Genomic DNA, 13,532 nt, shown 5'->3' with positions numbered 1-13,532 from the left:
CGTTCCCAAGCATTAAGCGTTCCACACTGTGGTCTAGGAGGTGGCTTCATTTCGAAACCCCACTCTCCTTAAATTTTCAATAATTTGCAAATTAAATGTGCCATATTGTGGAAATCTCAATGGACCTTCCTTTTCTGTGATCTTGTATCATTGACCATGCCAGATACAAGTATGAAGCCCTGCATTCATCGCCATATAATGATCTGGTGTACCTTCAGGAGGCACCACTTCTCTTTCTCTTCTGGGAATATAAACAAATCTTTTAAACATATCTTGTATTACTTTAAAACATTTCAACTTTCCAAACTCAAGTGACAATTCAATTAAATTTGAAATAGTGCCAAATCCACAATCCCTTGCTCTACCACAACCACCAATCACAGCACAACACCTGGTGACATAACCGACCTATCACAGCGTGGAACCAAACCAGCCAACCTATACCAGCAAGGCACACTCTGACGTATACCTCACTCCTCACAGCAGTTCTCTCTCCTTTACAATCTGCACACACGCTTTACTCTAATCAACACACGCATACAGGATACAATACAATAAAACCTTGTCTGCTTCACTAGAGAATAAACAGTTCAATCACACAAAAAAATTCACAATCACTCGTGATGACCTGCGGGGTAACATCTGAATCAGTACAGTTCCTCTCTGCGTAATAAGATCCACTATACTAAGTCTATCACATTAATGTAAACTGAACTTCTATTTCAACCTAGTCATTGACAACGTCCCACAATGATTGCAAATCTTCAGTAGACAATATAATATGGTGTCTTCTACACCTTCTAAGTTATTCCAGGATCTTGGGCCACGTCCGACCTGATAACCATTTCAATTTCTCTATAAATCACCACACTCACACAACATTCAAAACATCTCCACAAATCACAATTAAACTTTACAATCACCTCATTCTAATAGCGAGATGCTGAACTCTGCATCCTTTTAATGCTCACTAGTCTGCCGCCAGAGCAACTCTCTTCCACTCGTCTGTGACTCTGCTGATTTTCCATCTCTGGGGATGGACTCTGAGATTACATACCCTAGAACATGATTCTAGTTCTTTCCACTTCGGAAAGAGAACTATCTGTTACTGCTGCCATCTGACAGAGCATGGGGCCCTTTCACTTATTCTGGGGTCGAATTAATCTTGTCTTCTCAGTTCTGAGTGGTGAAGAGTAACCAGTTTAAATTTTATCAAACAGTTTCTTTATAACCCAAATGGCACTTAATAACATTCAGAGTCAATTCACAGAGTTAAATGGGTTTTATTACAGACTCAAAGTCAACGTTATATAAATGAGTCTCAAAACCATACAGTAGTATAGACATACAATATCACTAAAGGAGAACTAAAGTGCAGCACAATGTTAGACCTAGTTAGAATATACAAGAGTGAGACTTCTATTGCAAAGGTACAAAATATCAGGAAAAGCATCTGATTCTTGATTACAAGAACCAAGCTATCCTGCCTAACCATTTAAACTAAACTGTAACCATCCTAATACTAAACATATTTGAGTTTGAGAAAGGTCTGCTAACAGAAATTCAGTAGAATATTCTGTTACGAGAGGTGTGATGGCATGACGCCACATAGACTATGAGGTCTCTACTTCAGAAGGGTCCATTCAGATCTAGAGATAAAAAAGTCTCTGATTCTTCATTAGCTAAAACCTCCCTAAATCACAATTTCCCAAGATGATGACATCACAGTCAACGCTTCTCGAATGAAACCCTAATTAAAGTATCGAAGTTACAATTTCCAACCCCAAACATAGCCCACCTTGATACTCTTCAGTCTCAGAAAATTCAAAAGACTTACGATTGCAAACTTCCAGAATACTCCTCTCTTCTTTCTTGCATGGTTCATCCCAGGCTTTTTTATCTTTCATGCACAATGAGCTTCTTGTTGACTCTGTCGCTGCTCCTAACACCTGCATCTCAAAAGAAACATTTAAAAAAAAAAAAGAACTCCTCAATAAATGTTAAAGTGAAAAAGAAAAATATATGTGTAGACCATCACTCCGGGCAAGAAAAAAAATAACACAAATATATTTTCAAATTATGTATGTTCACTTAAAAAATCATAAGTTACAGGGACTTTTTGGTAAAGGCTCACATTTTAAAAGTACAAAATTAGAGAAATGTACCTGTTATCGTTAGAGGTATCTCAAGTAACTAAAATTTGTGCCCTAAGGTAACTATAACTCATACCTCCACCATGCAGTTTTTTTGGGCAGAAATGTTACAGCAAATATTACATTGATATTATCAATGATGCTATCAAAGATGTCATGAGTTCCAGGAATTTGTGGGGTAATTAGCAGTGCACGGTGAGGGTGTAAGTTACAGTTACCTTAGGGCACAAGCTATAGTTACTTTCAATAACTCTAACTATACCAGGTGAATTTCTCTGGCTTTGTACATTTAAATTGTGAGCCTATCTATAACGTCCCTGTAACCTTTGTTTTTTTTAAGTGAATTTCTATGTTTTTTTAATTCCATTTCCTGACTGTAACATCCTTGTACCCTTTGTTTTTTTCAGTGAACTTGTATGTTTTTTTTAGTGTTAAGTAATTTTCATTATTATACTTTAATCCACCAACATTTGGCCGCTGGGCCTGGCCTGCAGCCTTTGGGCATGTGCAGCAGGAGTTGGTCACAGCCTTTTAAAATATGTTTTTTTGAGAGGTGGGCTGTGTAGACCCCCTCTCCTGGCCGATTTTGGCCTTGTGGGTCCCTTCCTCTGGGGACTGGTGTCAATATATATATATTTATTTTTTTCAGGGGGAGAGGGACCCCGTGGCCCCCCATCCATGGGCCAACCTCTGCCCTGGGGACCACAGGGTGCAGCCTAGATATTTTTTATGGGGGGAAGGGCTGTGTGGCCCACCCTCTCCAGGCCGATCTCGGCCCGAGGGACCCGGAGCCAGGCCTAAATATTAAAATTTTTGGAAGGGGGGTAAATATGCACAACCACATTTGCCTCCAGAGCTTACACTACTTCCAGTCTGTGCACTAGTGTACACACAGTAACTCTATGCTGTAAATGACGTTGATGTCAGCAATGTCATCAATGGTGGTAATCTATGATGTTATCTGAGATATCATTAGTGATGTCATCAAAAATGTAATTTAACTTTTCAAGCTTGATTTGTGATGTGAGGTTATTAGCAATGCATGGTGAGGGCATAATCTGTAGTTAGTTCACTAAATCATAACTAGCTTATTTCAGTGCTTTTGGTTTTTAAATGATAGTTGATATCTCATTTCACCATTTAGCAATAATGTCACTTTGGGATTTGTTTTTTTCAGTGAATTTCTGTTTTTTAAAGTAGGCTAAGATACTATTGTTATACCTAAGCATAGCAACACATTAACCATTGTTTTTTTCAGTGAAAGGATACATAAATGTACATTACATTACATAGGTGGTGATAGCAAACAAATTTGCACAAAACATTCCATAAAAAAGAGTCTATGCAAGTCTGGCTTCACATGTCAAGTTTCATAGAGGTATATTATGCAGGGCCAAAAACAGGTGGAATTTCCCATATTACCTCCCATAGGTTTCTTTACCCCTCAAAACAGAACATCTGGATGGACTAAACAACACAAAACTAGGCATCTAACTGAAAACTTTCTTCAAGGAAGTGCCTTTGCTTTGTTTGCTTTAAACCCTATTAGTAAAATCTGAGAAATTAGGCCCTCGTTACGAGTCTGGCGGTCAACTGGCGCTATTGCCCCTTACCCTGCGTCATGGTGCGCCATGTCTTAGATACAGTGCACACTTGGTGGCAGTAGGGTGGCACAAAGGGGTGCAAAGAAAGAGGCACTGCATTAGGTGCAGTGCCACTTTCCTTAAATATGCCCATTTGTGTTTTTAGGCAATCCTTTCGGGGACCACTTGATAGGGTGATTTTAGAAATCTTTGCTCTCAGATACAGAAAGAAACCCTTGATTGATGTACCTCAAGCTTTCATATATGTTTTAGTTAGAATATGTTCATTAGTTTCAGAGAAATTAGCTTTTAAGAAGTGATTAATTCCAAGCATGAGAGGTTAAAATACATAGATATCTAAACACCTAATACTGGAGGGTCTGCAAACTTTGGTTTGCATACATCCCATAAGCATACAATTTACAAAACAATTAAAATACTAAAACTTGGTTAGGCAAGGGAGCTTTTACCCCAAAAGCAATTGTGATTCTGTAAAATCCAATGCTTGGTTTGCAGACCTGGAGTGCTCTTTTAGGCAGAGAAAACGCCATTACTTCTGCCATTACATGACTTAGCTCGTCAGTCCTAGAGTCCTGAAGAAAAAGAATTAAAAAAAGCTAATAGGGGGCAGGTGATTCCTCTACTGGACCCCTAAAAGCCTCTTATATTCATAAAACCTAGGCATATGTCTGGTGGCAATAGCACCTGGTTCGTTGTTGTCTCTTCAAAAGGCCAAGTTCAGCAAGCTTTGGCCTTCAAGGGGTCAGGGATTCCATCCATCTGGCTCTGGAGATAAAACGTACTGCTAATGGCCATAGACCGCCAACAGTGACAGTTGGCCACATGCAGAAGATGGGGAATAGGGCTGGGCCTTTGTTGGCTTTAGGAGGAGCATGGGTGTCTGTGCAGGCGATGATCCAGGCACTGAAGTTGGATATGGATTTGGGGAGGTTGTTGTTGCAAAGAGGCTTGTAGTGAAGTAGTTTGGAAGGCCATTATGCTTCTGAGATATTGTTCCAGTCCCATGATGAAAATGTGTTGATTGGGTTTTTAAAGTGGTGTTAGATGGGTATGCTGAAGTCGATAAGGGTGATTTAGAATAAAAGTGATTGGTTTGGGCTTGTCTACTGTGATGTTGTTGAAGCTGGAGAAGATAGGGTCAAGTGGTGTTTGGTAGCATGTGTTGGTCATTCGACTTGCTGGATGAATCTGAGTTTGGACAGGTCCTCCAAGTGATCGTTGAGGTCACTGAGGAGGATGAAGGATCTGGAGCCTAGGATCAGGAGGGCAGTGAATATGCAATGGTTCTGCTGACAGTGTCACATGCTCTGTGTAGGTGGTAGCAAGGGTACTGCCCAGAGTGTAGGTAGCAGTGAAGAGGAGTTTGAAGGTCAAGTGTTCAATGTTGCTAGCAGTGTTTTCTGAGGTGGCATATTAATGGCATAGATTTCTTGGAGATGATAGCAGTTCTGCCTCCAGGTCTATTTCTCCTGTAGCGATGACAGAGGACAATAAGGAAGTCAACCAGGTTTTGATTTGGAAGAGCAGGAATGGAGAACCATTGTGTAGCAGATCCCATATTTCAGTGGTGTGTTCAGTTGGGGAGTAAGTGTTAAAGAAAACAGAGAACAGGGAAGGGTGTGTGAATTGCACAGGGAGAGTGGGATGGGTGCAGGAAAGTGCATGTAAAATGGCAGGTAGTACAGAAAAATGCACCTTCACTGATAGGTGGAGAGCCTCCTCAGCACCACTGGTAGATGTGAATGGGGATTTAAGGTGCAAAGGGTAGCGGTGGGGTAGCGACAGGAGAGTGGGAAGGAGGAGGATCAGGGATCCTGGTGCTGGATGCTGAGCAAAGTGGGCTTGCCTTTGACACTTCATCAGCATGCCAGCAGTACATCCACACTGCAGCCTCCAATAAGTTGACAGGAAACCAGGGATGTTATTTTCTGTGCAAATGGATGATGGGAAATCCGGTAATGGCACTTCATATGCAGATGGATAATGGGAAAAGAGTCCTCCAGTTTGGCGTCTTCTTTTAAAGAAAGTTTTGGCAGGAAACCAGTGATGTCACTTAATGGGCAGATGAATGAGGGGAAATCCAGTGTTGTCACTTCCTGTACACTTCACTAGAATGTAAGTTGTCATGATGACATCTCAAAAGGAACATATAATTCATGTGTACATGGTTATTATTCAGCTTTATGTCATCAATATTTAACTAATGCTTTTGAAGTTTTAATTCCATTATACAACAATGGAGATCCAAGCCTTTATTTTGTCAGCTTCTGGAACTCAAATCGTATAAGAAATGTGGAAGTAAAGTAAAATACACTAATTCAAGTCAGTTGTTGAGATTGACTGGGATTAGGCCTGATGGTCATTCTGGAGCTGGCTTCAGGTAAGCCTGCTGTCTGACATCTGCCAAACATTTTTCTGGAAGGCTCTTAGAGTGGGGCAAGGGAGGGTGCTGAAGTCGGTAACGGTGAATTCAGATTTAATGAGTCAATTTTCCTCTGTAGCCTTCTGTTTTTTCACAAAGAGTGTGAAATTGAGCAGCTGAATTGATACTTGCCAAGATAGCTTCAGCCTTGGGTAATATTGTCAACTTGCTTCTGTTCCAAGTTCAGACTTAATAACTTTGTGGTGCTCAGAAATCGCTAGCATTTAAAGACAGGATGCTGGGCGCAATGAGGGTTTTAGAGAGTTAGACACTTTAAAATTGTAACACAATAGCTTTCAATGTTGGTACAATATGCTTGGTGTGAGACACTAACAATTCTTCACTAGCTACGTTGCACAATTCTCTTCAACATTTGGGGCCTTGTACCTTGTGCTGGTTATCTGGAGACCAAATACAATGACATAGCCCAACTTTTAGATGATGCTGGAAAGGTCATGCTTGAATGTCCCATATAGTTCACTCCCAATTAAGTAGCTGGTTCTCCCACAAACGGCGGAACCCTTTTTCAGCCTTTTGAGGCGATGAGACAGTATAAGGAGCCAGTCAACTGGTCCTTCAAGAGCATTTCTAGTGCCTAGGTTCAAGGGAACAGCAGGAGACATTGCAGGCTTCTTTAAAGGTGGGCCTGGCAAGATTCTCCCTTTTCTGATAATTCTGACAGGTCAAGGTGTTCTGTGATGAACTGGTGGTATAATGCAATTTTTTATTAGAGCACTGGCCTGGATGCATTCCCTAGACAGGTTTGTGTAGAAGTCCCATTTTCAGTCATTCTACTTTTGCAGCTTTGGTTGACTGTAATGTATCCCAGAATCCTTTATCCAACACAGAAGGAATCAAATGTTCGTTAGCTAAGCGTTTAGTCCCCTTGCAGGTCCAGAACTATGAAAATGAGTACGATTTTTCTTCCTGATCTCAGATCAGGTTACATTTAACTGGAGTAGTTCCCTTAATGAAAGGCTTCTTTAACCCATGCCACCCCTGGCTTCATTGTGCCCGAGCTCTGTTCCCTGGAAATACTCCATGGGCCTGTCCACTTGCAAATGCTATGTCTCAGATAAGTGCTCAGTGGTCCTTGACTCCCCTCTCCTCAGTATTCCTTCACTTCCTAGAATTATACACCATCAAGACTTAGGGCCCGAATATGAGTTTGGCGGTCCAACCACCCTATTATGAGTTACACAGGCAGGACCGCCGACCACCAAGAAAAAACAGCAGACCGCCAAGCAAAAACATCAGACCGCTAGCAGCAAGGCAGCCTGGAAATCGGCAGGCCCACCTCAGGCTCCATCAGCACCGTGACCAAGCATATTACAAGCACATAGTTGCCACGGCGGCCCTTCATGGTGATCAGCCAATGGCGGTCAGAAGCATGGTAGTTCACAGTCAGCAAAGTAATAGACAACTACACATTGGATGAATCTGAAAACAACACAGCTGATACACATTGTCACAGTGGATACAGCTGCAAAGGACACTATAAAGCACACCCCTTCACAGACCCCAATCTTTTGCATTTTCAACACAAAACATAGAAGCCAGAGCACCTTATTTCCAAAACACTTCTTAGATTAGGCACACCTTTTTTCACCATCCCATAGAACACCTGCACACACATTTGTCCATTTACACCCTTTTGTATTTCCCCTGTTAGGCAATCACTTTCACCCGATTTCTTTTTTTTGCACCATGTCACAGGCAAAACCTCCAATCTTTACTAGAAGATGAGTTAAGTCATGCTGGAGGAAATCATGAAAGTAGAACCACAATTGTTTGGAGTACAAGTCCAGCACATACCTCTCAGTAGGAAAATGGAAATGTGAGACAGGATAGTTGACAGAGTCAATGATGCAGAGATCACCCTATGCACAAAGGAGGAAATCAGGAAGAGGTGGAAAGACCTCAGGGGCAAGGTCCATTCCCTGGTCTCCAAACACCAGCTACAGGTCAAGAAGAATGGAGGTAGCCCTCTCAAGCCCCATTACACCTCTTTCCTTGGGAGGAGAAGGTCTTGGCCATCCTGCATCCTGAGGGCTTGACATGAATAACTGTGGAGTGCAGTCTGGCAAGTCAGAATACAGACTATGTCACCAAAATACAATATCATTCAAGCTTACAGCTCACTTTTACCGACTGTCTTCTTCATGTACCCCCGCCAACAGTCACTACCCAGGGTATTTGAGTTTCATTACTCTAATTGTGCATCATTGGACCCAACATCACAGTTACTAAGGCCCATTACATGCCATCTGTCCAAATGGGGTCTGTAAGTCTATCAATATACAATAATAATCCCTGGACTCATGAAATGTCTCAACAGGTAAGTTTATGCCCAAAACCTAAATGCAGTTGCATACAGATATGTAATACCCAACATCTGTGTAGTGTGTGTAGTACATAGAGTTACCTGACTGCAACTCCTGGGAGGCACTGTTTGTGTTACTCCAACCACCAGCCCAGTGGTCACATCCCCAATACATCTGTTAGTGAACTCTCAAATGATGTTTACTCACCTGGGGGGTGGGGAGAACCTTTGTCAAGTGTGTATAGCAGAGAGAGTGACCTGGCTGCAACTCCCAGGAGGCACTGTTTCAGTAAATCCAAACACCGGACCACTGTGCACTTGTATACATAACCCTCTTTGGTAACTCTCAATTGAAGTGTACTCACCTCGGAGGATAAAATTTGAGTAGTGTGTGTAGTAGAGGGCGTGATCTGACTGCAACTCCCATAAGGCACTGGTTCTGAATTCCACACCACAGCCCAGTGGTCACTTGCCCCAATGCATCTATAAGTGAAATCTCAAATGAGGTTCACTCACCTGGGGGAAGAACCTTTGTCATGTGTGTGTATTTCAGAGAGTGATGTGACTGCAGCTCCCAGGAGGCACTGTTTCAGCAAATCCAAACACCAGACCACTGTGCAATTGTACACATTCCCCTGTTTGGTAACTGTCAATTGAAGTGTACTCACCTGGGAGTGTAACATTTGTATAGTGTGTGTAGTGGAGGGGATGATCTGACTGTAACTCTCAGGAGGCACTAGTTCTGAATTCCAAACAGCCACCCAGTGGTCACTTGCCCCAATACATCTGTTAGTGAGCTCCCAAATGAAGTCTACTCACCGGGGGGAGAACATTTGTCAAGTGTGTGTAGCAGCAAGAGTGACCGGACTGCAGAGACTCCCAGGAAGCACTGTTTCAGCAAATCCAAACCCCCGACCACTGTGCACTTGCACACATATGCCTGTTTGGGAAGTGTACTAACCTGGGAGAATAACATGTGTGTAGTATGTGTAGTACAGGTGTGACCTGACTGTAACTCCCAGGATGCACTATGTCTGAAACTCCAAACACCAGACCACTGTTCACTTGCCCAAATACCCCTGTTTGGTAACTCTCAATAGAAGTGTACTCATGTGGGAGGATAACATTTGTTTAGTGTCTGTACTAGAGAGAGTTACCTGATTGCAACTCTCAGGAGGCACTGTTTCACTAACTCCATACACCTGCCCAGTGGCCACTTGTCCACATCCCCTTGTTTGGCAAATCATAAATGAACCTCACTCACCTGGGAGGATATCTTTTGTCAAGTGTGGGCAGTAGAGGCACTGACTTGACTGATAAGGCAAGGAAGGCCCTGTGTATGTAAATCCACTCACCAGTCCAGTGTTCTCTTTTCCAAATACCATTGTTTGGTAAACCACAAATGAAGTGTACTCACCTGGGGAGATCACGTTTCTATAGTGTGTGCAGTACAGGGAGTGACTTGACTGCCGACCCCAGGAGGCTCTGTTACTATTACTTGATTCACCAGTCCAGTGTTCTTTTGTCCAAATACCATTGTTTCAAAAAACCAACAATGAAGTATACACACCTGGGAGGATACTATTTGTTAAGAGTGTGAAGTAGAGGGAATAACCTGGCAGCAACTCCCAAGAGGCACTGTTTCTTTGACTCCACAATCCAGATTTGTGTTTATTTGTCCACATACCCCTGTTTGGCAACTCTCAATTGAAGTGTACACACCTGGGAAAATACCATTTGCAAAGTGTTGGGAAGTACAGGGAGTGACATGACTGCAAAGCCCAATAGGCCCTGTAACTCTAACTCCAAACACCAGCACAGTGGTCACTTGTACAAATACCCTTGTTTGTCAACTATCAAATTAAATATACTCACCTGGGACTGATCACACACAGATCATGCCCAAATCACAGACATATATGTCAACACAGCGCCATCTTGACTTGCTAACCCAAGATGAAATATTGGAGGATAGGAATGACACCTTAACCACTATGTATAACAAATATTCATAACGCCTCAAGATGCATTACCAGATTGGTATTGGCACAGACACATTCACACTGCACTATGCACATGATGACTCCAGTCACTTATACTAGAAAGCCTTGGGTCTGCCTGCACCACACTCAACCAGGCCTCCTAATGAGCAAAGACATATCTTGCCTAGCCACTGTTTTACCTGCACTGGTGGCATTTTGGGATTTTCAGGCCATTCCCCCCTAGTGCCAATGATCTGCACATTTCAGCAGCAGCCTGAGTCAAAATGAATTGGCATGTTTCACACATGGCATACCAATACACCCAGTACCATGGTTACTTGTCACAATAGGATTAACTGAAACTTAACTTTGTACAAGATCTCTGCTTACTGCAACACTAAACCGTTGGAGGTAGATGTCACAATACAACCAGTAACATTGTACATTTTACATCAACAAGTGGAACTGCCGCTGGGCACACAGAGGACACAGATTGATGCAACCCTAAAGGATGAAGCCCTCAGTGATGATGACACACCTGGATTTCTGGGCGTGGAGGTCAGTTTAGTCCTCTCTTGGCAACCTGGTTAGATGGCAACAGTGAGCCTCACTGTGGCCACTGCATCACCTCCCAGCTCGGTTGACTCAACATCACAGGCAGCCATTCACCCCAACCTGTATCAAGAGCACAGTATCTACCATCTAGTGCACCCCAGTCCTGAATCCTGAGTTGCAGGCAACACATCCAACAATGAGGGTCCAGGAACAAGTTGGAGAGGGCACCCTGTGGCAAGGGCCCAGGCCGTGGAGATAGGATGCATGGTAGGGATGCTGTGGGCAAGTGGGGTGAGGCCACTGGGGCTGATCTTGGCCATGACACACTCAGCCACGTCTTGGGGGTCAATGAGGATGTGATGGGCCAAGTCTTGACTGAACTCTGGTAAATCAAGGGGCTACAGAGGGCCATGCACAGAGACCTGCGGGAACAGATGGAGGCTGACAATAACAACATGGCCTCCCTAACAGGGGTACTGAGAAACATTCACACCACCCTGAGCAGGGCTTTTCAACAACAGTCTACCCCTTCCTTTAACTCATCAACACCAGGCACATCAACATGGGTGCTAGCCACTATAAGGGAGGCAGTGCCAGAGGAAGAACCAGCTCCAGGCACTCCTGCCTCTGTAGCAGCAGATCACCCCCCCCCCACACAAGCGAGGACGTCCAGCAAAGAATCCAGGAGGTGCAGATGGCAAGACACCCACCACTGCCAGCAAGTGACTTCTTCCAAAAGGACCTGCTTTGTGTGTCACACATTCACTCTGTTGATTGATCCTCAACCACCTAACAGTTCCAATGGGAAGAGTACTCTGGACTCTAGACTCCCAATTGTATGACATCTACTCCAATGGCTTAATTCACCATGACTGACCCCTTCACTTTACATCTTTTGTTTGACATTGTATTATCAGAATTCGCATTGTTATAAATTCACCCATCACAGATTCATTGACTGCTTGCTTAATTTTCACATTTTACTATGCAGAGATATAAGACCATGTGAACCACATGATGAAGATACAAGCTACTTGTGCAAGCAGGAATATGTTACAGGCACACAGTGTCCAGCTCAGGATTGCCTACATTACACACCAACACATTAGTACAAGTACCTGGTCAAACCAAAAAATGTATTGCAATGTACAGCACAAAGGTTATTAATATATCTTGACTCTTAATCACAATACTGTTTGACTCATACTGGGTCAAAGTAAATATTTCAAGGTGCAGACCCCTAGACCATGGTAAGCAGTGCTTGGTTAGACATTCTCCCGTGGAGTAGGGAAAAATTAAAGTGGTTGATGTCAGCAGTGTGAGCCCTATCACATACCACACCAAAATAATCCAACATCACAGCAGTCCCTGATCACAGGACCATCATAATCCTTTTCCCATTAATCTGGTGGTATGACACAAACATATGTCACTGTTGTGGTACAAACACTGTGGCCTGCAATGATGAAACACATTTACAGCTAGATATAGGTCATACAAAAAGAATGTTTAGCCAATGTGAAGGAAAAATGACTTTATCGAAAGCTAGGATTACATATTTTCAGACCACATGATGACACAAATGATGCATCAGGTCCACCACATGTGCAATGTGCACTTCTATACCTCCACCCAAACACTGTGCCAATTGTTTTGGTACAGTTCTCATACATCCACACTCTGCAAACTACATTACCTGGAACATTCTATCCCCACTTTGGATATCAGAACAGCATCAGATACCTGCAATGTTACAACTCTGAAATGTTAACATGAAGATGCCATGGTGAAGGTACCGGTACAAACAACAAAACTAGGAAGGAGAGGTGTTGAAACCATACCTATGATACAAGTCACATAGCAAGCAAATGGAAAATAAAGTACATTGCAATGGAACTGATGCAAATAAAGCTACATCACCAAGGTGGGGATGTGTCAAAAGCTATTTTGTCAAGCATCCTTTGGCTGAATATTGCAGAGTATCAGCTGCATAGCTGTTGCTAAAAAAACTCAACTCAGCACATTCTCACAACTACAGTTCATCATACAGTCACAGTCATTACGTCACATTGCATACTTACTCTGATGAAAAGTAGCTGTTGATGAGATCTTCCCACAATTCAGTTCCTTCCTTTTCACCACTGTCATCCTCACTGGACAATTCATGAGTCTCACCTGGTGGCACTGCAGGCTCCCTCTCCTCTGGGATGTACAGGATATTCCTCCGCAGGACTATGTCGTGGAACATGCAGCATGGAACAGTGATCTGACACATTTTTCCGGGTGAGCAAGGGAGGGCTTCACCAGTCGAGTACAGACAGTGGAATCTGGCCCTCAGGAGCCCAAAATCCCGCTCCACTGACCACCGTGTTCTTCCATGTACCTCATTTAAGCGGACTTCCCCCAGCATCATTGGATTCCTCAGTGGCGTCAACAACCAAGGACAGTTTGGATATGCAGAGTCTCCTGTCAGGGAATGGGACATAAGTGCAA

Source organism: Pleurodeles waltl, chromosome 10 (genome assembly GCF_031143425.1).
Source record: "Pleurodeles waltl isolate 20211129_DDA chromosome 10, aPleWal1.hap1.20221129, whole genome shotgun sequence".
Lineage (NCBI taxonomy): Eukaryota > Metazoa > Chordata > Amphibia > Caudata > Salamandridae > Pleurodeles > Pleurodeles waltl.
This window is presented reverse-complemented; position numbering follows the sequence as displayed.